Consider the following 24,431-nt stretch of genomic DNA (forward strand, 5'->3'; position numbering starts at 1 on the left):
AATTCCTTTGTATCTTAGGTGGCATGGAGTTGTGTCAAGGCAAGACAGCACAGTGGTGCAAAAGTCTCCTGGACCAATTTGTGTGTTTAAGTGAGGGGCGGCAAGCATGAGCCCCGTGTCTGAAAGCTGCCTTGTGTATCAGTATTGCCTCCAGCAAACACACACACTTGCCCGAAATCTCAACTTTCCCCGTTTCACCTGGGTTTTAGACCCCCTTTTTCAGGCATTTGGTCACCCAGGTTCCAGGTACTACTGCACTGAATGGTACCTAAGCTTATGGGACATAGATACAATTGAGCAACTGCCTCAGCACTGGTGGAACAAGAGAACCATTAGTTGCCTGCCATGCCAGTCTGCGCTTTTTGGTTATGTAGGCAGCAAATTGTAGTCATTGCACCAACTGCAATGCTCTGCAGGAGCAGGCCTGACAAAAAGAGGTTTGCATCGATGGATTACAATGTGGGATCGAGACAGGCGAGTATCCTTCTAGAGTGTTTAGGGGCACAGAACCTGGCACTACATACAGGGGGCACAGAACCTGGCACTATATACAGGGGGGACAGAATCTGGCACTATATACAGGGGGGACAGAACCTGGCACTATATTCAGGGGGGACAGAACCTGGCACTATATTCAGGGGGGACAGAACCTGGCACTATATTCAGGGGGGACAGAACCTGGCACTATATTCAGGGGGGACAGAACCTGGCACTATATTCAGGGGGAACAGAACCTGGCACTATATTCAGGGGGGACAGAACCTGGCACTATATTCAGGGGGAACAGAACCTGGCACTATATTCAGGGGGGACAGAACCTGGCACTATATTCAGGGGGGACAGAACCTGGCACTATATTCAGAGGGGATAGAACCTGGGACTATATGCAGGGGGAACAGAACCTGGCACTGCATACAGGGGGCACATAACCTGGCACTATATACAGGGGGCATGCTGATATATGGTGCCATGTTTTCCCTAGAAGCAGTGCATCTAGCGGAAAATACCTCCATAATTGGTCAGCTGATTCATCCTGCAATTTATTTTCTTATGGTTTATGTATTAATACTAGGGCTGCTGCTAAAGATTATTTGAATAGTTGTCGATAATTTAATCGATTAATCGGGAAAAAACACCAAAATTACAAAACAAAGAGGTTTATATGATTTTACTTGAAAAATGATGTTCAAAGGCCATATTAAAACTAATTGTGGATGGCACTGTTATGGGGGATCTGTGGATGGAACTGTTATGGTAGATCTGTGGATGGCACTGTTATGGAGGGGATCTGTGGATGGCACTGTTATGGAGAGGATCTGTGGATGGCACTGTTATGGTAGATCTGTGGATGGCACTGTTATGGAGGGGATCTGTGGATGGCACTGTTATGGAGAGGATCTGTGGATGGCACTGTTATGGAGAGGATCTGTGGATGGCACTGTTATGGTAGATCTGTGGATGGCACTGTTATGGAGGGGATCTGTGGATGGCACTGTTATGGAGAGGATCTGTGGATGGCACTGTTATGGAGAGGATCTGTGGATGGCACTGTTATGGAGAGGATCTGTGGATGGCACTGTTATGGTAGATCTGTGGATGGCACTGTTATGGAGGGGATCTGTGGATGGCACTGTTATGGAGGGGATCTGTGGATGGCACTGTTATGGAGGGGATCTGTGGATGGCACTGTTATGGAGGGGATCTGTGGATGGCACTGTTATGGAGAGGATCTGTGGATGGCACTGTTATGGAGGGGATCTGTGGATGGCACTGTTATGGGAAGGGGGATCTGTGCACTGTTATGGGGAGGGGGATCTGTGGATGGCACTCTTATTGGGAAGGGGATCTGTGCACTGTTATGGGGAGGGGGATCTGTGCACTGTTATGGGGAGGGGGATCTGTGCACTGTTATAGCGAGGGGAATCTGTGGATGACACTGATATGGGGGGGGGATCCCCATAACGGTGCACAGATCCCCCTCCCCATAACGGTGCACAGATCCCCCTCTCCATAACTGTGCACAGATCCCCTTCCCAATAAGAGTGCACAGATCCCCTTCCCCATAACAGTGCCATACACAGATCCCCCTCCCCATAACAGCCCCGGCCCCGCTGCTCACAGTAGACTATTCCGGCAGTAACTTTTACTCAGCGCATCTTTATTACCTTACAATAAAGCTCAGGTAACAGGCAGAGCGGGCGGCGGCGTAACGTCACTCACTCACGTGACGCACCTGCTCCGCCCACTTTATGAATGAAGGAGGCAGAGCAGGCGCGTCACGTGAGTAAGTGACGTTACGTCGCCGTCCGCTCTGCCTGTTACTGGAGCTTCATTGTAAGGTAAAATAAAGATGCGCTGATTAAACCGCCTGCCCGCATAGCAACGGATCGGCGATTATTCGATAACTGGATTCGTCGACATGAATCCCGTTATCGAATATTATCGATAAAGTCGATTAATCGTTGCAGCCCTAATTAATACATAAGGTTAAAAAAAATCTCTGCATAAAACTGGAGGTTTATACCAGTCTATAGGTGCTATAGGAGATCAGGCAGCACATGACTGCTTTTTATTCTCACAAGGTTGAATCTGCTGGAGAAGCAAAAGCAAACTTGCCAGATTTTCAGCTGTGGATATTTTATACTATATACTGTATACTATGGGTTTTCTTATACTATATTCTGTGTGGCTGTTACACTATATACTGTATACTGCAGGGAGTTATACTATATATAGAGTGGGGTGTTGTACTATATACTGCATACTGTGGGATGTTACAGTACCTGTATATTGTATACTGTGGGGTGTTATACTATATACTGCATACAGTGGGGTGTTGTATACTATATACTATGAGTGACTAGGGGTGTTATACTATATATTTGGTATAGTTTTCTTTCATATTTACCAGAAAGAAAAAAATAAATATGGGATGAAACATGAAAGAGGGGCTAGTCAGGGCAAATGGAAGGAGGCGGCCCAAAATGGGTAAACCACGCCAGGCCTATGATATACATTTTGGGATGAAATTATTTTTATAAATGTTAATTTTAACATGGCATACATAGAAACTAAAAACAAACCAATTAGCAATGACCAATTTGTAATTTTTGCCATCACTTAGGTTCTATTCCATCAAATAGGCACTGGACAGACCAGTGGGATCTTTTTGGATACATTTGGCTTCAGTTTTTGGTCCATTGAAAACGAATCTGTCGTGTGTGCTGCTGAAACTGATATAGATAGGAAAAGCTAGGCATGAAGGAAGACCTGGGGAATCAATACAGTGTGGAATGTAATAAATCAATATAACTGGAGATTAAAGGGGTATTCTGGTTGTTTCAAGTTATCCCCTACCTTTAGGTTAGGGGATAACTAATAGATCAGTGTGGGTACTACGGCAGGGATAACTGATCACTAGAGCTGAGCGAACCCGAACTGCAAAGTTCCAAACTTTGTGAGTTCGGGTAACCGGACTCGAACCCGGACTTTATCACTGAAGTTCGGGTTCGGTGTTCGGGTGATCTTATTATTTTCCATTATAACATGGTTATAATGGAAAATAATAGCATTCTTAAAACAGAATGCTAAATAAAATGTCTATTGAGGGGTAAAAAAAATAAAAATCACCTCATCCACTTGATCACGCAACTGGTATCTTTTCTTCAGGACCTGCGGTGATGTCACAGCACGTCCTACTGAATGAAGATAGAAGGACCTTCTATAACCTTCTATAACATGGTTATAACGGAAAATAATAGCATTCTTAAAACAGAAAGCTGAATAAAATGTCTATTTAAGGGGTTAAAAATAAAAAAAGCAACTCACCTCATCCACTTGATCGCGCAGCCTGTATCTTCTTTTCTTCAGGACCTGCAAAAGGACCTGCGGTGACGTCACCATGTTATAACAGAAAATAATAAAGTGAATTTCGGGACCCCATTGACTTAAATAAGGTCCGGGTCAAGATCGGGTCCCGAATCCAAACTTTGACCTGAAGTTCGGCGGAACCTGGCGAACCTGAACTTCCACGGGTTCGCTCAACCCTACTGATCACGAGAATGGGGGCCCTGTACCCCCTGCAGCCACCTTGAAATGCATGCAGCCACTCCGTTCATTTCCATGGTAGTCGAGCACTGTACTTTGCAGTTCCCAGTTGCATGGTGCTTAGATCCGAATGGCCAGCCTGCCTCAAAGTTTTGTGGGCACCAAACCACTATTCCCTTTTCACAGCAGTAAAGTCTTATTGCCATAAACGTGTGATACCTTACTGTCTGAATCCAGCAACAACCTTGGTGGTTTCAGACCTTCTGTGAATCTCTTTTCTTTTTTCCTCCAGGCTAGTTTCAGTTAAGTCATCCTCTCGCAGGTTTTCAGTCTCAGGAATGATGTTTCTTGGATAAGGCTTCTTTGGGCCTACATGGCAGAAGCTCACACATGCAGGTCTTGCCTCTAGCTTTGCTCAGCTAAGACTCACACTAGCCAGTAGGCTCAGTAGGCGGGAGCAGTCCATCACCCTGAAAACTATGATAATACTAGACAGAGGGGGCACACTGACCATAAACAGGAGTGCAAAAACAGTTTATACACTATAATATACAAAAACTACATAGAAAACCGCAATAAGAATGCACCTCCAAATGAGTAAAATTATTAGAACAATTTTATTGTTAAAAACACACAAACACAAACATTTAAAAATTGTATACAATAAAGGGTGTGCCGGTATAAATAAAACCAGGCAAAGGGCTTTCATGGCGTTACGCGTGGGGAAGTCTCTCTGACAATGCTTACCTAACAGTTTGGGTCGTATTTTATTTCATTTCATTTTAAGGTATTGTGCTACTTTCATTGATGGTGCATTATCAGGATTTCCTTGATATTTGATTTGATTTGAGTCTGATATTGTCCTGGACTGTACATGATTGTTCCTTATTTGTGGACTTTGGTGAGCTATTGCCTGTGCCTGGTCTTATTTATACCAGCACACCCTTTATTGTATGCAATTTTTAAATGTTTGTGTTTGTGTGTTTTTCACAATAAAATTGTTCTATTCATTTTATTCATTTGGAGGTACATTCCTATAGCGGTTTTCTTAGTGGTTTTTGTCACCCTGAAAACTAGGCTAAGACTGCCAGGGTTAAAGGGGGTATCCAGGAAAATATATTTATGACTCATCCTCAGGATAGGTCATCAGTATCACATCTGCGGGGGTGCGACACCCAAAACCCACATCGATCAGCTGTTAGAAGTTGCCTTGAGCCTCGCGGCCTTCTCTCAGCTTTCCCTAGGCCAGTGACAACAAGTTCATCAATCACATGGCCTAGGAGCAGCTCAGCCCTATTCAAGTCAAGGGGCTGAGCTGCAATACCAAGCACTGCCACTATACAATGTCCTTGGAAAGCTGGTGGGATCCTGCATTGCAGACCAGAGCTTTGGTGAGGACAGCGGCTCGCTCAAACAGCTAATTGGTGGGGGTGCCGGGACTTGGACCTCCGCTGATGTGATAATGATGAACTATCCTGATAAGTCATCATTATGTTTTCTAGGATAACCCCTTTAACTGTTTGTTGTTCATACACAACCATTTGGGATACACAGTACATAAAAAAATAAACATTTTTAACAATAAATCTTAACATTTAACTCCATGTGATGATTTTCCGGTCCCCGGCTTGTGTACTTCTTGTCAGAGTACGGACTGTGCCATGTGCGTCTCTGCAACCAATGACTGCTCTCAGCAGTGACGTGTCCCCAAGTGGCATGCAACCCAACAATGACATGCTCCTTGGGCACACATAATCACTGGGCCCAGTCATTGGCTGCAGAGGTGAACATGACCCCATCCAAACCCTGGTTGGAAGTACACAAGTTGGGGACCAGAAGATCACCAAAAAGGGCCAAGGTGCCAAAATGGAGTGGCAAGGAGAAGGTGAGTATCCTTTTTTTCATTAGGTAACACGCTACAGGGGGGTAATTAAAAATGGCCAAAATCCTGGAAAAGGGTCTGCAAGATGGATAGAGTGAACAGGATTTATTCCTCTTACCTGATACTGAGAGATAATTTGTAGCAGAGGTGACTGAGGTATCTGGTCACTGCTTGTCCTCACCTGCACTATTAAAATACATGTTAGGTGTTACTAAACCAATGTTATTGACTATTGAAATGGCAGGTATTTATGGTATTTTTTTTTTTACCCTAGGTGTATGGTGACACACTGGACTATAAAGTGGCCGGTAAGTGCTTTAATATTATTGTAGGTATGGTGGAATACTTTTGACTATTGGTGGTTGGAAAATGAACGAGAAGTGATCTAACTTGCATTTTTGTCACATTCAAGCGGATGGAAAAAAGGACCAGTGCTCTACATTGCCACTTCTACATAGATGGCGTGCAGGCAGACTGCCCCATGGAAACAGTCGCATTTGCAAGAGTGGTACAGCCCCTTCAAAAAGCTGATCATCAGACTAATAGACCATTAGTATCCTGAATCTGGAAAACTTTAAAGGGGTTTTCTAACTTTTTATACTGAAGATCTATCCTCAGGAATGGATAGGACATCAGTATCTGATCGGTGGGGGTCCGTCACCTGGGACCCACACCTGTCAGCTATTTGAGGAGGCTGCAGCGCTCACTGAGCCCTCCTCAGAGCTTGAGTGGGGCTGAGCTGTGTCTAGGCCATGTGACAGATGAATGTCACATCACTGGCCTAGGGTAAGCTGCGAGAAGGCTGCGGCACTCAACAAAGCCCTGCGACCTCCTCAAACAGCTGATTGGCGGGGGTCAGATACTGATGACCTATCCAGAGGATCATCAATATAAAACATTCAGAAAACCCCTTTAACAGGCAACAGTGAGAGAAGGTTATTGCTGCAGCAATCTGCCTCCCAACTATCTGAGACTCAACTCGTGGTCCAAGCGTTTTGTTCACAACCTGTAACACTGAAGAAGGGAAAAAATAGAAATACAAAATGAATGCCAACGGTAGAATGAGTAACATAATGCTATTAGCATTCTGCTAGTGTTACTAGACTACATGGCACTATATAATCTGTTATCATTTAGCGTCCCTTATATGCCTGCCAGAAAAAGGCTATCACTAAGCAAAAGCTTTTGAGTAAACCATATACAAAGTCATGCTATTATTTAATCGGCATGAGGAGTCTTATAGGCCAGGTAATGCTCCTCTGGAATTTTGGGGAGAAGGTATGCAAATAGGCGGTTAGCAAGCTCTGCCTCTCACACCCTCATTAAGGAGAGATGTACTCCCCAGATCCCGGCCTAGGCCTCTCACCCAGTTAAGCCAGTACTCTATGCTCTGCACTGATGAGGGGCAATCACCCCAAAACAGCTATCTTATAGTATAGCTACCCCCGGACAGAGCTTGCTAAGAGCTCAATTGCGTACCTACTTCCTAGAATTCCAGAGGAGCATTGTCCAGCCTATACGATTCCTTACGCCGATTAAGGCGCTCTCCATAAGGAGATCTTGTACCCACCAAATGTTGTGTTGTTATTCGTTTATTACTCTTGCTTTTTTTTATGCTAAATGTAAAATGTCACCTGTGCACATACTAAGGCATTATACTGTTCTTCTACATGTTTTTGTCACCACTTGGCTGGTGTTTCTGGTTCATCAACAGCTATGAAACTGGAGCACTTCTTAGAAAAAGTTCTTCAATGCTTAGAAAACTTGCGGCTCAAGGGTTGATCTCTGTCCAAATTTCATTGTAATAACTTGTCACTTGCATTTATTCAAAGGGTCGTTGTGTTTTCTTGTCCAAAGATAACATTAAATAGCACCCACCTTCCTTTCCCACAGTCTGTAGAAGCTTAATCTTAATCCTTGGCTAGTGTCGTCTGTCCGGTCATAAGTGCCTGATATGCTTCTTTCACCACATCTTTCTTATTGCTGCCTGCTGGTGACGTTCTCACTCTTTTTAAGATTGTGGATGTTGGAGTAATCCAATGAAGGATTGCAGGAATTCAGAAGGTGCTGGATCTGCACAAAGGTGTCAAAACTTTGCATTTAAGAACAGTAAAATTCACTCATCAAATTCTAAACTTCAAGAGTTTGGAAAACCCATTTCAAACACAAAATTACTAAATTCTAAATTAATAAAGTAGAGGTCCCCTACTGGAGACCTTCAACCATCATCCACTTTGGAGGGTCCAGGATGTTATTGTGTTATACATATTAAGATTTTGTACCAAATTTAAATGTATCCCTTACTCATAGCATAGGGAATAACTATCTGATTGGTGTGGACCATCACCACAAATTTCTAGAATGGGGGTCCTGTTCTCCTATCTGAATGGAGCGCAGGCAAGCATTCCTGGACCCACTCCATTCATCCTCTATCGCACTACTGGAATTTCTCATACGCTGTACTCGCCATAAAGCCCAAAAACTTTGAGCAGTGCCCTGTGGACATGGCTGTAATTTCCATTCTTTTTTAAATTTCCCAGGTGTCTCATTTTATTTTTTTTTTAAGTTGACTTGTTCTCAGCATTGGTGACATTTTCATGATTCAAACCCTACTGTTACTTTTAGGGTGCCTTCACACGCGGCAGATTTTGTAGCAGAAAATTCCGCAACTAAAAGTCAGTTCCATTCATCTTAATGGAGCTTGCAGAAATCCATGTGCTTGCTGCCCAGTTGAAATGAATCGAACTGATTTTCAGTTGCAGAGTTTTCTGCTACAAAATCTGCCATGTGTGAAGGCTCCCTTATGATTTATCGCACTGAAATCTCATTGAAGCAGTCAGTCCTAAAATACTTTTATTAACCATTCCAAAACACTTTAAATAAAACCGTCTAACCTTTGTGTTGTAGTAGGCACAATACTTAGATAAGAGACCAGTCCAGGGAATGTTGTCCCGCTATCAGTAATACATTCTATGATCTCTCACTATCTCTTTCACACCTAAAGGTTATTGTGAGAGGTTTTAGTACATGTTGGTTCTGCGCTGACTGGTAAGATTACCGTACTTGTTACCACAGTCGGCCATTATACACATTCCTTCTATAGTATCACATTATAATTCTACATTTACATCCACTGGGCTGCAGCTAAATAGCATCCCAGTACTACATACAGTAAGTGAACAAATACATTAGGCAGTAGGTAGTATAAAGGCACTGTATAGGATCTCACTATACAAATTAAAGCGTACCTGAGTAAAAAAAAAAAAAAGTTTGCACAATGGCTGTGCTTCTTTGTAAAATAAGCAAGAGACCACTGCACACTCAAATTATGATGCAAAATGTTTTTTTATTGTTTACAATATCCTCCAAATAGATTGGCAAAAAAGAATGTCTGTAAACAATAAAATTCTGTAAACAATAAAAAAAACATTTTACTTGCATCATAATTTGAGTGTGCAGTGGTATCTTGCTTATTATTGGATTTGGGATTATACCCACTCCACTTTGCACCTTACAAACATACATAGAGTGCAGCCCAACAACACTATATAACTGTGGAACAGTTATGTTTGGGCTTCACTAATGTTTCTTTCAGCCATCGTATTCCCTGTTTCAGCTGCACAGCTAGATGCATTTCACTCAGAAGCAGGGGGTGCATCCGTTCTGTGAAATCTGCTAGAGCTGTACTGCTGTGACGTCCTTCCCATTACTTCCAACTATGTTTGTTTTCAGCTTTCACAGAACATATAAGGAGGAAGAGATCACACTTAAAGACACACAGGAGGCTCCTATTATCTCCCAAACCTGTGTGGAAGCAGTTCTTTTATCAGGCTCAGGATTTTAACTATCTCTGACACACCCCCACTTCCTCTCAGCCCTCTTCTGAATCTCTGTTACTAGGGATGGATCTTGCCTGACAACAGGAAATGGACTGCAAATTAGGTGGAAGTGAGATCCCTAGTGGCCATGAGGTTTTTTTTTCAGGTGGATGCAGGCAGATTTTTTAAATGAGGTGATTTAGAAATTGCTTATCACAGCATTCTCCTTTAAATGAAATTTAATGAAAATACAGTGACTCTTTAAGGGAAATAGATTTTTTTGTAATATTTTATCTTTGTTCAACTCACGTTTATGGACTCCCTTTAATATATATGCCAGTGGCATCTGTCATCCACAGGTGAATATCTTTAAGCTCTTAACAACAAGGCCCATTTGTCACTTAAATGGGTGTTGGCAAGTATTAAAGGGTTGTCCCGAGAAAAATATTCAAAACATTTTTCAAACCAGCCCCTGGATCTGGATACTTTTGTAATTACATGTAATTAAAATTTAGTATAGCCACTAAGTTATTCATTAAAATGTATCTGTAAAGCGCCACCTGCTGTTTGTTCTTTTTCTTATTTCTTTGTCCGGCTCACTGAGAAGGCCGCGCATGCTCAGTTTCATCTTTCAACTGCCTCCTGAGCTGTGATAGGGAGATCATGGACACGCCCCCTGAGCTGCAGCAGAAAAGACACTCCCCTGAGCTGTCAGCTTGATATAAATTGAGCAGAGCAACGGATGGGGAGATCTCTGGATCCATGTGAGGTACAGGGCTGGTTCTAGCTTTGTTAAAAGGAGATTTTCATGTACTATATGATGTCTGATTTTCATGTTTTAGATTAATCATGGGATAACCCCTTTAATGTTCTCACTAAGTGATCAGTGGGAGTCCAACTGCCGGGTCCCTCACTGATTTCGAGAATAGTGGCCCATTCTCCAGTTCTAATGGATGGAGCAGCATGCTGAGCAGGATAGGTCATTTCCAGCACCCCCGCTAATCAGGGCCGTAAATTGTATTGAGGCTGTGCTTGGTATTGCAGTCCAGCAAATAGCTGAAAATAAGCCATAATGTCACTGGCCTAGGAAGAGGCTGCTGCGCTCATCGGAGCACTGCAGCCTCTTCAAGCAGCTGGTGGAGGTGCCAAGAGTCTTTGAAAACCCCTTTAATGGACATGTACCCCTTTAGTTTGTGCTGTACTAAGAGATTTGTAATGGGGTGCCCACTGCTCATGCAGCACTAAGTAACCTTTCATAGTTTCTTATGGGTCAGTAGACAGACATCACGGATAAAACACATATGTTCAGACATTTCATGCTGTCTCCACATAGAACTTCAGAGACTTCTATGATCGATGTTTTCCAGATCCATTTTTAATATTTTATGACTGTGTTCAAACTCTTCTTGTAACTTTTGACTTCTGACCTACATTTTCTGACAAGGTTTTCCATGCGTTATTGTAGCCCGGCACGCAGCTGTCACAAGATAAATGAACAAAATATAGAACAAATGTATACAAGGATGATGGGGCCATTTCTTGTAAATGTTATATTTGGTATACAATCTCCCAGTTCTATCTATCATATCCCCCCTGCAGGCTATAGTGCATGATTTAGTGTGTGGTTGTTGTTTTTTTCAGAATGTATATGAATAATTATACACTAAAATATAGGAGCAATGTGCTGGGTATAATAGGTGCTTCTTCAATAAACAGGCTTTTAATCATAGTGTCCATACCTACTTGAAAAGACCTGTTAACACCATGTTGTCTTTATATTGCATATTCTGTGAAGATTCATTTCTTAACATACCTTTATAGCAGTTTTTTTTTTTTTTTTTTTTTTCCCTTTTTTGAATACAGATCTTCAAATCACTTTTATTGTGAATGATGGATGAATAGTAAATGATGAAATTCTGCCTGCAGCCACCACTAGAGGGAGCTTAGGAGCTGCCTGTTTTCTGTTTATACACTGAGCTATATACTGTAATAACAGTATACAATAATCTCTAAACTCCCCCAAATGTATGAGAAAAATAAAGCAATCTTTGCTATGAAAAAAAAAGATATATAAAGAATAAATTGGCACATGAAATTCAAGGGCAAACAATCATTTTAACACATAATAGCCAGTGATAAATTGGAAGGATATTTCAGTTGATTTTTTTATTCATAAAGTTGGTTATAGTGCAGTAGTGTTCTGAATAAGCATGTGGTTCTGATTAAAGGGGTTATCCCAAAAGAGTATTACTATGCAATGAATAGAGCATTTCAAATGAGTCCCAGATGTGCCAGGATTGTCAATCCTGCAAATTTGGCTTGTTCTCGACTGAAGACCCTATCTGTAAGTGGGTGTTCCTGGGTTGGGTTGTGCAGCGTTCAAATTGCCCGAATTTCAAATTTACCAGCAAAGATGTTGACACGTATATTCCACTTCAAGGACAGTGTGGCAGGCTATCAGGAAAGTTCAGAAAATTAAAAAATGTAAGTAAGTGAACTGAGAGGGAGTAGGAAAGGTGTCTGATAAGTGGTGAAAGAGGCATTTTACCATAATGAAATGTATTAAGTTTCTTGCCTTTTATTTATGGGTAAACATGTAGAATAGTTACTGTTTAAGTGAAAAATAATCTGGCTTTTTGGCAACTCAGTAATAATTAAGTGAACGTCTAAGTGCCCCTTCTGGTGACTGCTGCATCCAGAATTGAATTATTTAAAGGAAACCTGTGACATTGAGCCTGCAGACAGCAGGTTATAGAGCAGGAAGAGCTGAGCAGATTGATATATAGTTTTCTGAGAAAAGATTAAAAAAAACTTGTATTTAATTTATTTAAATTCCTGCTCATTCTGGGCTTTGAAGTCCAGGACTCGGTCCTATCAGTGATTGACAGCGGTCCCTCTATGACAGTGTATGCAGAGAGATCTGTCAATCACTAGTAGGGGGCCGCCTCCTGGACTTCAAAGCCGAGAATGACCAGGAATTTAACTGAATAAAATCCAGGTTATACTGGTCTTTTTCCATAAAGCTATATATCAATCTCCTAAGCTCCCCCGGCTCTATAACATGCTGCCTATAGATTACATTGCATTTTCATGTTAACTGGTTCCCTTTAAAGGGATTATGTTACTTCAGCAAGTAGCATTTATAATGTAGAGAAAGTTAATACAAGCCATTTTACTAATGTATTGTTATTATCCATATTGCTTCCTTTGTTGCCTGAATTTATTTTTCCATCACATTATATACTGCTTGTTTCCATGGTTACGACCCCTTGCAATCTAACGGTGGTGGCGTGCACATTATAGGAAAAAGTGGCGGCCTCTCTGGTGGCCTAGACCGCGGGAGCTCACATAGACTGGTGCTTTTTCCTATCGTGTGCAAGCACAGCCACTGGTGCTGGATTACAGGATTGTCGTAACCATGGAAACGAGCAGTATATACCATATTTTTCGCCCTATAAGACGCACCAAGGTTTTTGAGGAGGAAAATAAGAAAAGAAAAAATGTTGAACCAAAAAGTGGGTTTTGAACTAATGGTGGTCTGTGGATGACACTATTATGGGGGATCTGTGGATGACACTATTATGGGGGATCTGTGGATGACACTGGTATGGGGGTCTGTGGATGACACACTGTTATGGGGGTCTGTGGATGACACTGTTATGGGGGCATCTGTGGATGACACTTTTATAGGGGCATCTAGGGATGACACTGTTATGGGGGCATCTAGGGATGACACTGTTATGGGGGCATCTAGGGATGACACTGTTATGGGGGCATCTAGGGATGACACTGTTATGGGGGCATCTAGGGATGACACTGTTATGGGGGCATCTAGGGATGACACTGTTATGGGGGCATCTGGGGATGACACTATTATAGGGGATCTGTGGATGACACTGGTATAGGGGGTCTGTGGATGACACACTGTTATGGGGAATCTGTGGATGACACTGTTATGGGGGCATCTGTGGATGACACTGTTATGGGGGCATCTAGGGATGACACTTTTATAGGGGCATCTAGGGATGACACTGTTATGGGGGCATCTAGGGATGACACTGTTATGGGGGCATCTAGGGATGACACTGTTATGGGGGCATCTAGGGATGACACTGTTATGGGGGCATCTAAGGATGACACTGTTATGGGGCATCTGGGGATGACACTGTTATGGGGGCATCTGGGGATGCCACTGTTATAGGGGCATCTGGGGATGCCACTATTATGGGGGCATCTGGGGATGGTATGACACTGCTATGGGGGGGGAATCTGTGGATGACACATAGCATCTTATGCTATGTGTCATCCACAGATCCCCCCATAAGTGTCCCTGTGTAATGGCTGCGGGGCCCGGTGCAGTCACTGTATTCTACTACACCGGGCCCCCCGCTCACTGTAGTAATCATATAGGCAATGTTAAACAGTAAATTCATTCATCCTGGCTGTAGTAGGGTACTTACTACTTACTTCCGTAGCAGGCAGGAGGCCGGGCGGGAGACGGCAGCGTAACTCACTACATCACCTGCCTGCGCCGCCTGCTTCTTTCATAAAGTGGGCGGAGCAGGCGTGTGACGTAGCGATGTATCAGTGTAAAATTGCAGCATTCACCCCATAAGACGCAGTGCTATTTTCCCCCCACAGTGCGCCTTATAGGGAGAAAGATACGGTCATTTGATAGAAAATTAATCCAGCCAGCAAAAGAAGCAATATGGATATAAAAAATACTTTTGTAAGTGGTTCGTATTAACTTTCTCTACATAATAAATGCTGACGTGACAAAACCCCTTTAAGTACATGGCAGCATGAAAGTACTGGAAGAAGGGCTGTGAGGTGCGCGCTGCCAACAGGAGCGCGCATACCGTACATAATACGCCTTGTTTATTTGGATTCTCCATAGTGACTTATGTTTCCAGGAAAGACGGTTTCTAGAACTGTAATGTCAACAAACCAGATTTGAGGAAAGACTTGTTTGCATCTTGTGCTCAGGTGAAGACGTTCATTCATTGATATTATCTCTGCAGCTCATCTCTGATTCAAGATTAATTTGATCATGAGCCTCACATACGTGTTCTGCCCTATTTTATGGGACAGGCATTATTTTGGATTTCACAGTCGATTACATCCACAGATTACATTCTCTCTGCAGGTTTCGGCTTGTGCTGTGCAGAAAAACATAACATGTATGTTGTCCTTTCCTTGTACTTCAGCTTGTTATATATATATAAAAAAAAAAATCCAATTAGTGAATATCTAGCCCATAAACTATATGTACTTGATGGCCTGGATCTTCACCATTTACATGTGAAGAAGCTAACAGAACAGGATTCTATCACTGTGACAATATATATTATTTTCTCTTGGTTTATTGAGGACATTTAGAAAAAAAAGGAAATGGCTTAAATTTATTTTATTACTTCTTATTCATAGCTACTACCGTGTTCACACCTTCAGATAGCAGGGTTTATATTGCACCTTTTATGAAATCCATTTTCTATGCACACATCTTTCATCTCTGTGTATAGCTGGTTTTATTATGATCCCCAAACAATCCATAGATTAAATGGCTTTCCTCATCACCATGGCTGGATTTGGCATTTCTGAGGCCCCAACCAAAGTTATGTCTGAGGGCCCGTGTCGCACTTCTAAGTTTGGCCCTGTAGCACTGCTATGCTCCACCCTATAGTATTTGTATGTTCTGCCCACATCACACTAATATGGTGGCCCCTACACCAGTGTTTCCCAACCAGTGTGCCTCCAGCTGTTGCAAAACTACCAAAGACTGTCCGGGCATGCTGGGAGTTGTAGTTTTGCAACAGCTGGAGGCACACTGGTTGGGAAACGCTGCCCTACACCGTATATAACCCCATTATTGGTCCCCAACACAGTATAATGCCCCTTATGTGCCCCTAACATAATACATTGCCCCTTATGTACCGCCAACACAGTATAATGCCCCTTATGTACCCCAACACAATATGGTGCTGGTTATCTGCCCCCAAACACAGAACAATGTCCCCTCATGTGTCCCCAAGACATAATGCTGCCCGCCTTATGTGACCTCAACACAATATGTGTTCCAAACTAATTATTATGGTGCCCCTTTAGTGTCTCTAATATAAATACTCACCTAGCCACACTCCCATCACAAATGGTGCAGATCTCTCAATGCAGATCTGCTCTGGTCTTTCTGACAGCTGGCACAACAGGCGCAATGACATCACTTAATTGCACCCGCCAGCACCACACCCCAGGATCAATGGTATAGCAGAAAACTGATGGCTCCCTGTTTCACCATTTTTTCCCACCTCCTGAGGACGGGGAAGCAGTTGAAATAGGTGCTACTACCAAGGTAACCATGCCAAGGTGCAGCACGGGGACCCCGTGAACCCATGGGCCACACACAATTGTGTGGTCTGCGTAGTGGTCAAATCCACCACCGTTCATGACAGCTGCCCCTGTCCACTTGCCTTATTGTCACCTCTATGTTCCAGAATTGAGGTCACTTCTGCAAGAGCGTCTGACAAGAGGGAAGTGTATACGCAGATGTAGCTCCTCTAGGCTTAACAGCTGATGGCCACCCTGAAGCCTTAGCCGCAAGGAGAGGCATTGCAGGACGGAGGAGAAGTGGATAGATTGCTAAGGGTTGGAGTAGGTTGGAGCCATGACTAGTAGTAGGGACCTGGTGCTGGAACAGGAAGAGATGGCTGACATTCTGGTAGTAGTGTATCTTCTGTAGTTTTTCAAAGTTTTAGGGTACTTTCACACTTGCGGCATAGGATACCGTCAGGCAGTTCCATTGGATTCAAACGGATGGCATTTGTGAGACTGATCCAGATGCGGTATAATTTTTTTTTGCATATTTAGCATATTTAAAGGTCTGTGCATTTTGTGTACGAATAAGCTATATGCAGAAGTTATATCTAAAATGTCATTATCTGGATATCATCGTAGATAAAAGATATATAGAAGTCTCCTTAATTAATTCATTAGCATTTCTATTACTTGGCTTTTCTCTCTAGTTCCCCACCTTCGCTTCCTATTATTCAAAAACAGTTGGATGGTGATGAAGCCTTTTGTAAGATACAATCTAAAATATACTGAGAAATCTATAAATGTACAATACTCACCCAGTCTACATCTAATGCCACCAGTGATTTAATGGTTAATACTAGTTTGAAGTAAGAAATCATTGGAGGATCTCATGTAGACTAAACACTAGCAAGCTCCACTGACTCTTCCAGCTTCTTTCTATTCTGGTTCCAGCTTCTCCATGAAGGCTCCTTTATTCATTTCGTTGCCTGGAACCATATTCTCCACTGGTAAAACTAAGTGTGCATGTACTTTAATAATGGCAGATGCACAGATGTGAAGGTCAATAAAATGAAGGACATAATCCTTGAAATGACCATTAACCAACCGATTTTGATTACAAGGGTTTTGGTATTTCATGAGTAGGTTTTCAATCAAAATCATGAAAATTAACCAAAAAACTTAACTACAAATAGTATATATATATATGTGTGTGTGTGTGTGTGCACCCACGATAACCTGTGAGTCTGTATTGGGAAATCAATTGTTTCCAAGAGATTAAAATGTGATAAATTTACAGCAAAATGTTTCAGACTGAATATCCCCCCCCTATTGCTTGACTAGACTGATATCAGTTCTAATCAGTTTATAACTGACATTCTCTTTCCCAATTTACTATTTGTCTGAGGGCCCATATTGCACTCCTAAGCTCCGCCCTGTAGCAGTTCTATGCTCCGCCCTATAATATTGCTAAACTCCTCCCACATCACACTGCTAATATGGTAAACCTTTATGTGCCCCCTACACAGTATAGTACCCCATTATGAACCCTCACAAAGTATGATGCTCTCTTATGTGCCCCAACACAGTATACTTCCCCCTTATGTGCCCCTAACATAATATGGTGCCCCTTAAGTGCCTCAACACAGAAAAATGCACCTCTTCTGACATGTCTGTTTTAGTAACTATTTGCATTCTCTGTGTAATTTCAATTCTGGGAGGCAGTTCAGTGCAGATGCCGCACAATTTTCGTTGTAGAATCCGCGCTAAAACCCATACCAAAAATCCAATGTGTGAACGTACTCGAAGGGAATGGCACAAGGTGGAGCCATAAGAATACAGGCCCCAGAATTGCAGGCATGTCAGGAGAGGCAATGGGTCCTCTTTAAGTTTCTTCCCTAATACTAAGGCCCCTTTCAGACGGGCGTTGCGGGAAAATGTGCGGGTGCGTTGCGGGAACACCCGCGATTTTTCCGCACGAGTGCAAAAAATTGTAATGCGTTTTGCACTCGCGTGAGAAAAATCGGACGTGTTTGGTACCCAAACCCGAACTTCTTCACAGAAGTTCGGGCTTGGGATCGGTGTTCTGTAGATTGTATTATTTTCCCTTATAACATGGTTATAAGGGAAAATAATAATGATCGGGTCTACATCCCGATCGTCTCCTAGCAACCGTGAGTGAAAATCGCACCGCATCCGCACTTGCTTGCGGATGCTTGCGATTTTCACGCAACCCCATTCACTTCTATGGGGCCTGCGAGCGTGGATTATCGCACCGCAACGCACAAAGCGGAGCATGCTGCGATTTTCACGCAACGCATAAGTGATGTGAACAGCCCCATAGAAATGAATGGGTCGGTATTCAGTGCGGGTGCAATGCGTTCAACTCGCGCATCGCATCCGCGCGGAATACTCACCCGTGTGAAAGGGGCCTAACAGATACAGTATTTCCTTATTTCAGTTGTTCACTTTCTTCTTAATCTTATGGCTCATGCACATGAATGCAAACCGCAGGTCTCCAATATATGGGCACCGGCCACGTGTGCATCGTATCACAGATGCGAACCCATTCACTTGAAAGGCTCCGCAATCCGGAAGATATGGAGCTGAGGCACAGAGCGGAAAGCCACAGAAGCACGGTGGAACACTTCTGTGGCATTTCAGTCTGTGCCTCCACTCTGCAAAAAAATAGAACATGCTCTTTTTTAATTTGACTAGGTCTGCATCCACCAGCGCAGGCCACACAGACGATGCCCGCACATTGGGATCGCAATGCACGGTACGGGCAACACTCGTGTTCATGAGCCCTTAGTCTAATGGTCAAGAATGTTTTCTACAAGCTCAAGTGTTTGTTGCTTGGACATCTTTGGATCCTTAAGGTTTGGGAAATCACATCAGTGGATCTCCAACCTAGGGAACACCACTCTATGACCCCTAACAATACAGCTGAATAGTCACTGAATATTACCACCATACTGTTACTATAATATAATATTAGCTGTACACCAGTGCTCTGCAGAACTTGTAGGTGATTACAGTGCAGGTATATCCAATCACTAATAGTTGATGTCTCTGATTGGAATTGTTCACTTTTCTCATCTCTTCTATCTGGCCTGAGCCACCATGATGACTTCTTCCAGTCACGACTTGTTTCTGCAACATTTGCAACAGAGACATCTTTGGCGCCTTGCTTTTCCAGTATACCTTTCGCAAACCTACACAAACTTCCCATCTTGCTGATACCCTGTATTTTGTACCTGTTGCTGCCCCATCCACCTTTATTACAGTACCTGCTGTTTGATATAGTGCCCCCAAATATAGTTTTATTATTTCAGATAAAATGGTGTAATAACTATACAAAAACAATAAAAACAATAGTACTAGGTATATAGTGCCCCCAAAAATGATAGTACTAGATACATAGCACCACAATTGTCCCCCAGTGAACTTTAACATATTACTTTATTATATTATTATTTATAATAAAAAACTTCAAAATATAAAAGTCAGATATAGGACCCATTGGCCCAGAATTCCTGCTAGACACTCTTACACTTTTACTTTGTACATAGCACTACAAAGAAAAAAATAGCGGTCTCCTCAGTGTCCACAAAGTAATGATGCCCACCACTGTGCCCCTTATGTACTATTCATGCCGAGTTTGCCCTCTAAATAATAATAATCCTTTTGTACCCTCTTGTGCCCCCTTTCTACCCCTAGACAGTAATAATGCCCCCTGTATGAACTTTGAGGTAATAATCCCCCATGACTGCTCCCTAAAAATAGTAATGCCAACTGTGTACCCTCTAAGTAATTCTGCTCCCTTAGGGCAGGGAGGCAATGTTTCCCTGCTCTACCACAAGGACTTGAGAGTGGTGCTAACCTGGGCCACTCTATCCCTGGTGGTCCCCACAATACAAATCGTCCCAGGACCACCACATCCTACTCCCCGCTAGCTAGGCCTCTACATTAGATCTTTATTTTCTATACTCCTCAGTGTCAAGATGACTGTTCGCTCAATTGATTGTCGAAGAACAACAATGATAAAAACGGTAGTGAGATTTGGGTGGTAGATGATCAGCTCTATCCAATGTCTAAGCTGTAGGGATGTCTCTGACCAGCTAAAGATTTATAATATACTGTATAAACCTTTTTTCCTCGGCCTAGAACTGTACATAACAAGCAGAAACCTACTGTGAGCGATTGTATATTACCGTTCACAAATGATCCTCAGCAGTTACGTCAATCCGGGAGAAAGTTACACAAAATGATCTGCAGATCTCAGCTACTGAGCTGTAATTCCTGTGCGGCAGAGCTCACCCAAGAACGCTGAGCGGAATAATATAATTCAGCAAGACTCCACCTTCCTCTGCCATATCGTGCTTTTCATACATTTTTTTTTTGCTAGCATATTTTGCTACTTGCAGACCTAAATATAGCTCGGTGAATGAAATCGCCTGCTGGTTTATGACCCAGGTCTATTTTCTAATCTACTGGAATTTATATATTTTTCTATTCATAGGTGAAACACATAGACTCGCATATGGGGCGAATCATACACAATGTTTTATGGAGCGAGAACATCAAATATAATAAATAACTTCAAATGATAGAAGTCAGATACAGAACCATTGGTCCAGAATTCCTGCTAGACTCTTTCACACACTGTTTTGTCCCTGACGGGTTTTACAATAAAGTTTGGCTTGACTATATAGTATTCTTTGAGACATTTTTTCCTATATAGTGTGTTTAACCTCCTAGATTTTATTTGATTTTTGTTGTTTTTTTTTAGATTAAATGGATTTTCTGAGAGGTTAATATTGATGGCCTATCTGCAGGATCGGTCACCAATATCACATTGGTGGTGGTCCAACTCCTGGCCTTCTCACAGCTTGCTAAGCACAGCGCCATACCTGGGGGTACTACAAATTGTTTAATGTTATGTATTGTGTATTTTACTGTTTGCTTCGGGTCGTAGCTACCGGCCAGGAAAGGATGACAAAGGTTGTCAGGAGCCGGGTTAACCACCCCGTTCCTCCCCTCTTGGTAAGAGTGGGCTGGTCCTGCTCCCTGCCAAGAGGGGGAGTTTCCGTCTAGAAACAGAGAGAAGAAGCAACCTGCAAAGCTCCTGCTCCTGTTACCAAATTCGCCAGAGAGAACTACTCCAATTGCCCTCAAGTAAAGCCTTGATATTCCAGACAGCAGCGTGAACTGCTACATCAGCATCTACACACACTGCTTTAAGGGGAGAAGCCACCCGTCACCAAACTACTTCTAGACCAGTATATACTAGGTGCAGAATTGCTACCAACCAGCTTGCCTCCAGATTTTTTACTTGTGTCAGAGAAGAACTGTGCTAAAGGCCTGCTGGTGCTGTATGTATTTCAAGTTCTACTTTGCACTTAGTAAAAAAGACTTTATATTTAACTCTGGCCTCCTTCTTCAGTACTGTAATTCCACTCACCAATCCCCAGGGAACAATGGCCTGAGGGAGTGACACCCTGATACAACACTTCATCAGGGCCACTACCACTCCTATCCTCTACCTCAGCACAGGACCTTTAACTTAAATGGAACTAAACTGCACCTAGGCCATGCGACCAATGAATATGACATTACTGGAGCACCAAGGCCTCTTCAAACAGCTGAACGTTCCGGGTTCCGGGAGTCAGACCCCCACAGATCAGATATTGATGACATATTCTGGTGACCTATGCAGTCCAACAGAACTCTATAGCCTCCATGCACTCCAATTCAGGCTGTATGCTTGATGTGCTTGAGGTCTAGGTGTTCAATCGACTTGCAGCATTAAGTAAATGCTAAACCTCCAAAAAATATATACACAAGACGACACATAAAAGTACAAAGATATATATATATCTCAGAGACAATCACAAAACGCTACAGAAATTACTGGAATGTAGAAAGAAGGCCCCCCCTAAAATGGAGATATAATAATCTTAGGTGATGGAGCCGCACATATATCAATAATTGTATAAAAGTGAATGAATGGAGCAACACCCCTATATGTCTGGTATGATCTCCCAATTCGTTAGCAGTCCAATCATACGCAAATACTAGTACAAGTGTACAAAAAGTATAATAATTGTGGATAAAATTTATTGTATTGCCCCCTGGAAGGAGCGCACCAGTGAAACGTATGTTGGGGCCAGGCCTTCTCCCAAAGGGGTTAGTTACCTTGCCTACATGACATCAATTGTTTGGTCTGCATTTTCTCTGTAATGGGCTATCTTTTGTGATTTATATTTATGTTTATGTGTACTCAGCAATACAATAACCCTTGTAGGCTATGATAGTAATGATTGTTAACATTCCCTGATTTTGGCTGCTTGATCTCCTTGACTTTTTGCCACTCCATATCATTGGAATTGTTCATTTGATGTTGGTTTAGCAATTATACACTGTGTGGCATATATTCTTGAGTCAGGATTAATTGTATCCACAATTATTATAGTTTTTGTACACTTGTTCTAGTATTTGCATATGATTGGACTGCTAACGAATTGGGAGATCATACCAGACATATAGGGGTGTTTCTCCATTCATTCACTTTTATACAATTATTGATATATGTGCGGCTCCATCGCCTGCACCTCAGATTATTATATCTCCATTTTATGGGGGCTTTCTTTCTACATTCCAGTACTTTCTGTAACATTTTGTGATTGTCTCTGATATATATACAGTACAGACCAAAAGTTTGGACACACCTTCTCATTCAAAGAGTTTTCTTTATTTTCATGACTATGAAAATTGTAGATTCACACTGAAGGCATCAAAACTATGAATTAACACATGTGGAATTATATACATAACAAAAAATTGTGAAACAACTGAAAATATGTCATATTCTAGGTTCTTCAAAGTAGCCACCTTTTGCTTTGATTACTGCTTTGCACACTCTTGGCATTCTCTTGATGAGCTTCAAGAGGTAGTCATCTGAAATGGTCTTCCAACAGTCTTCAAGGAGTTCCCAGAGATGCTTAGCACTTGTTGGCCCTTTTGCCTTCACTCTGCGGTCCAGCTCACCCCAAACCATCTCGATTGGGTTTAGGTCCGGTGACTGTAGAGGCCAGGTCGTCTGGCTCAGCACCCCATCACTCTCCTTCATGGTCAAATAGCCCTTACACAGCCTGGAGGTGTGTTTGGGGTCATTGTCCTGTTGAAAAATAAATGATGGTCCAAATAAACGCGAACCGGATGGAATAGCATGCCGCTGCAAGATGCTGTGGTAGCCATGCTGGTTCAGTATGCCTTCAATTTTGAATAAATCCCCAACAGTGTCACCAGCAAAGCACCCCCACACCATCACACCTCCTCCTCCATGCTTCACGGTGGGAACCAGGCATGTAGAGTCCATCCGTCGCACAAAGACACGGTGGTTGGAACCAAAGATCTCAAATTTGGACTCATCAGACCAAAGCACAGATTTCCACTGGTCTAATGTCCATTCCTTGTGTTCTTTAGCCCAAACAAGTCTCTTCTGCTTGTTGCCTGTCCTTAGCAGTGGTTTCCTAGCAGATATTCTACCATGAAGGCCTGATTCCCACAGTCTCCTCTTAACAGTTGTTCTAGAGATGTGTCTGCTGCTAGAACTCTGTGTGGCATTGACCTGGTCTCTAATCTGAGCTGCTGTTAACCTGCGATTTCTGAGGCTGGTGACTCGGATGAACTTATCCTCCGCAGCAGAGGTGACTCTTGGTCTTCCTTTCCTGGGGCGGTCCGCATGTGGGCCAGTTTCTTTGTAGCGCTTGATGGTTTTTGTGACTGCACTTGGGGACACTTTCAAAGTTTTCCCAATTTTTCGGACTGACTGACCTTCATTTCTTAAAGTAATGATGGCCACTCGTTTTTCTTTACTTAGCTGCTTTTTTCTTGCCATAATACAAATTCTAACAGTCTATTCAGTAGGACTATCAGCTGTGTATCCACCTGACTTCTCCACAACGCAACTGATGGACCCAACCCCATTTATAAGGCAAGAAATCCCACTTATTAAACCTGACAGGGCACACCTGTGAAGTGAAAACCATTTCAGGTGACTACCTCTTGAAGCTCATCAAGAGAATGCCAAGAGTGTGCAAAGCAGTAATCAAAGCAAAAGGTGGCTACTTTGAAGAACCTAGAATATGACATATTTTCAGTTGTTTCACACTTTTTTGTTATGTATATAATTCCACATGTGTTAATTCATAGTTTTGATGCCTTCAGTGTGAATCTACAATTTTCATAGTCATGAAAATAAAGAAAACTCTTTGAATGAGAAGGTGTGTCCAAACTTTTGGTCTGTACTGTATATAGTCAATAAAGATGCGATGTTTGTACTTTTATGTGTGGTCTTGTGTATATGTTTT

At 42.5% G+C, this 24,431-nt stretch overlaps 1 protein-coding gene across 1 annotated transcript in view; it reads left to right on the forward strand.

Moving 5' to 3' along the window:
* The window catches only part of STARD13 (StAR related lipid transfer domain containing 13), a 263,932-nt gene that overhangs the window by 45,306 nt on the left and 194,195 nt on the right, over positions 1-24,431 (forward strand). The window contains exon 2 of the mRNA XM_044284955.1: positions 6,204-6,237. The gene's annotated coding sequence lies outside the window, so the exon portion shown is untranslated. The remainder of the gene's footprint in view (positions 1-6,203; positions 6,238-24,431) is intronic.

This window comes from Bufo gargarizans, chromosome 3 (genome assembly GCF_014858855.1).
Source record: "Bufo gargarizans isolate SCDJY-AF-19 chromosome 3, ASM1485885v1, whole genome shotgun sequence".
Taxonomy (NCBI): Eukaryota; Metazoa; Chordata; class Amphibia; order Anura; family Bufonidae; genus Bufo; species Bufo gargarizans.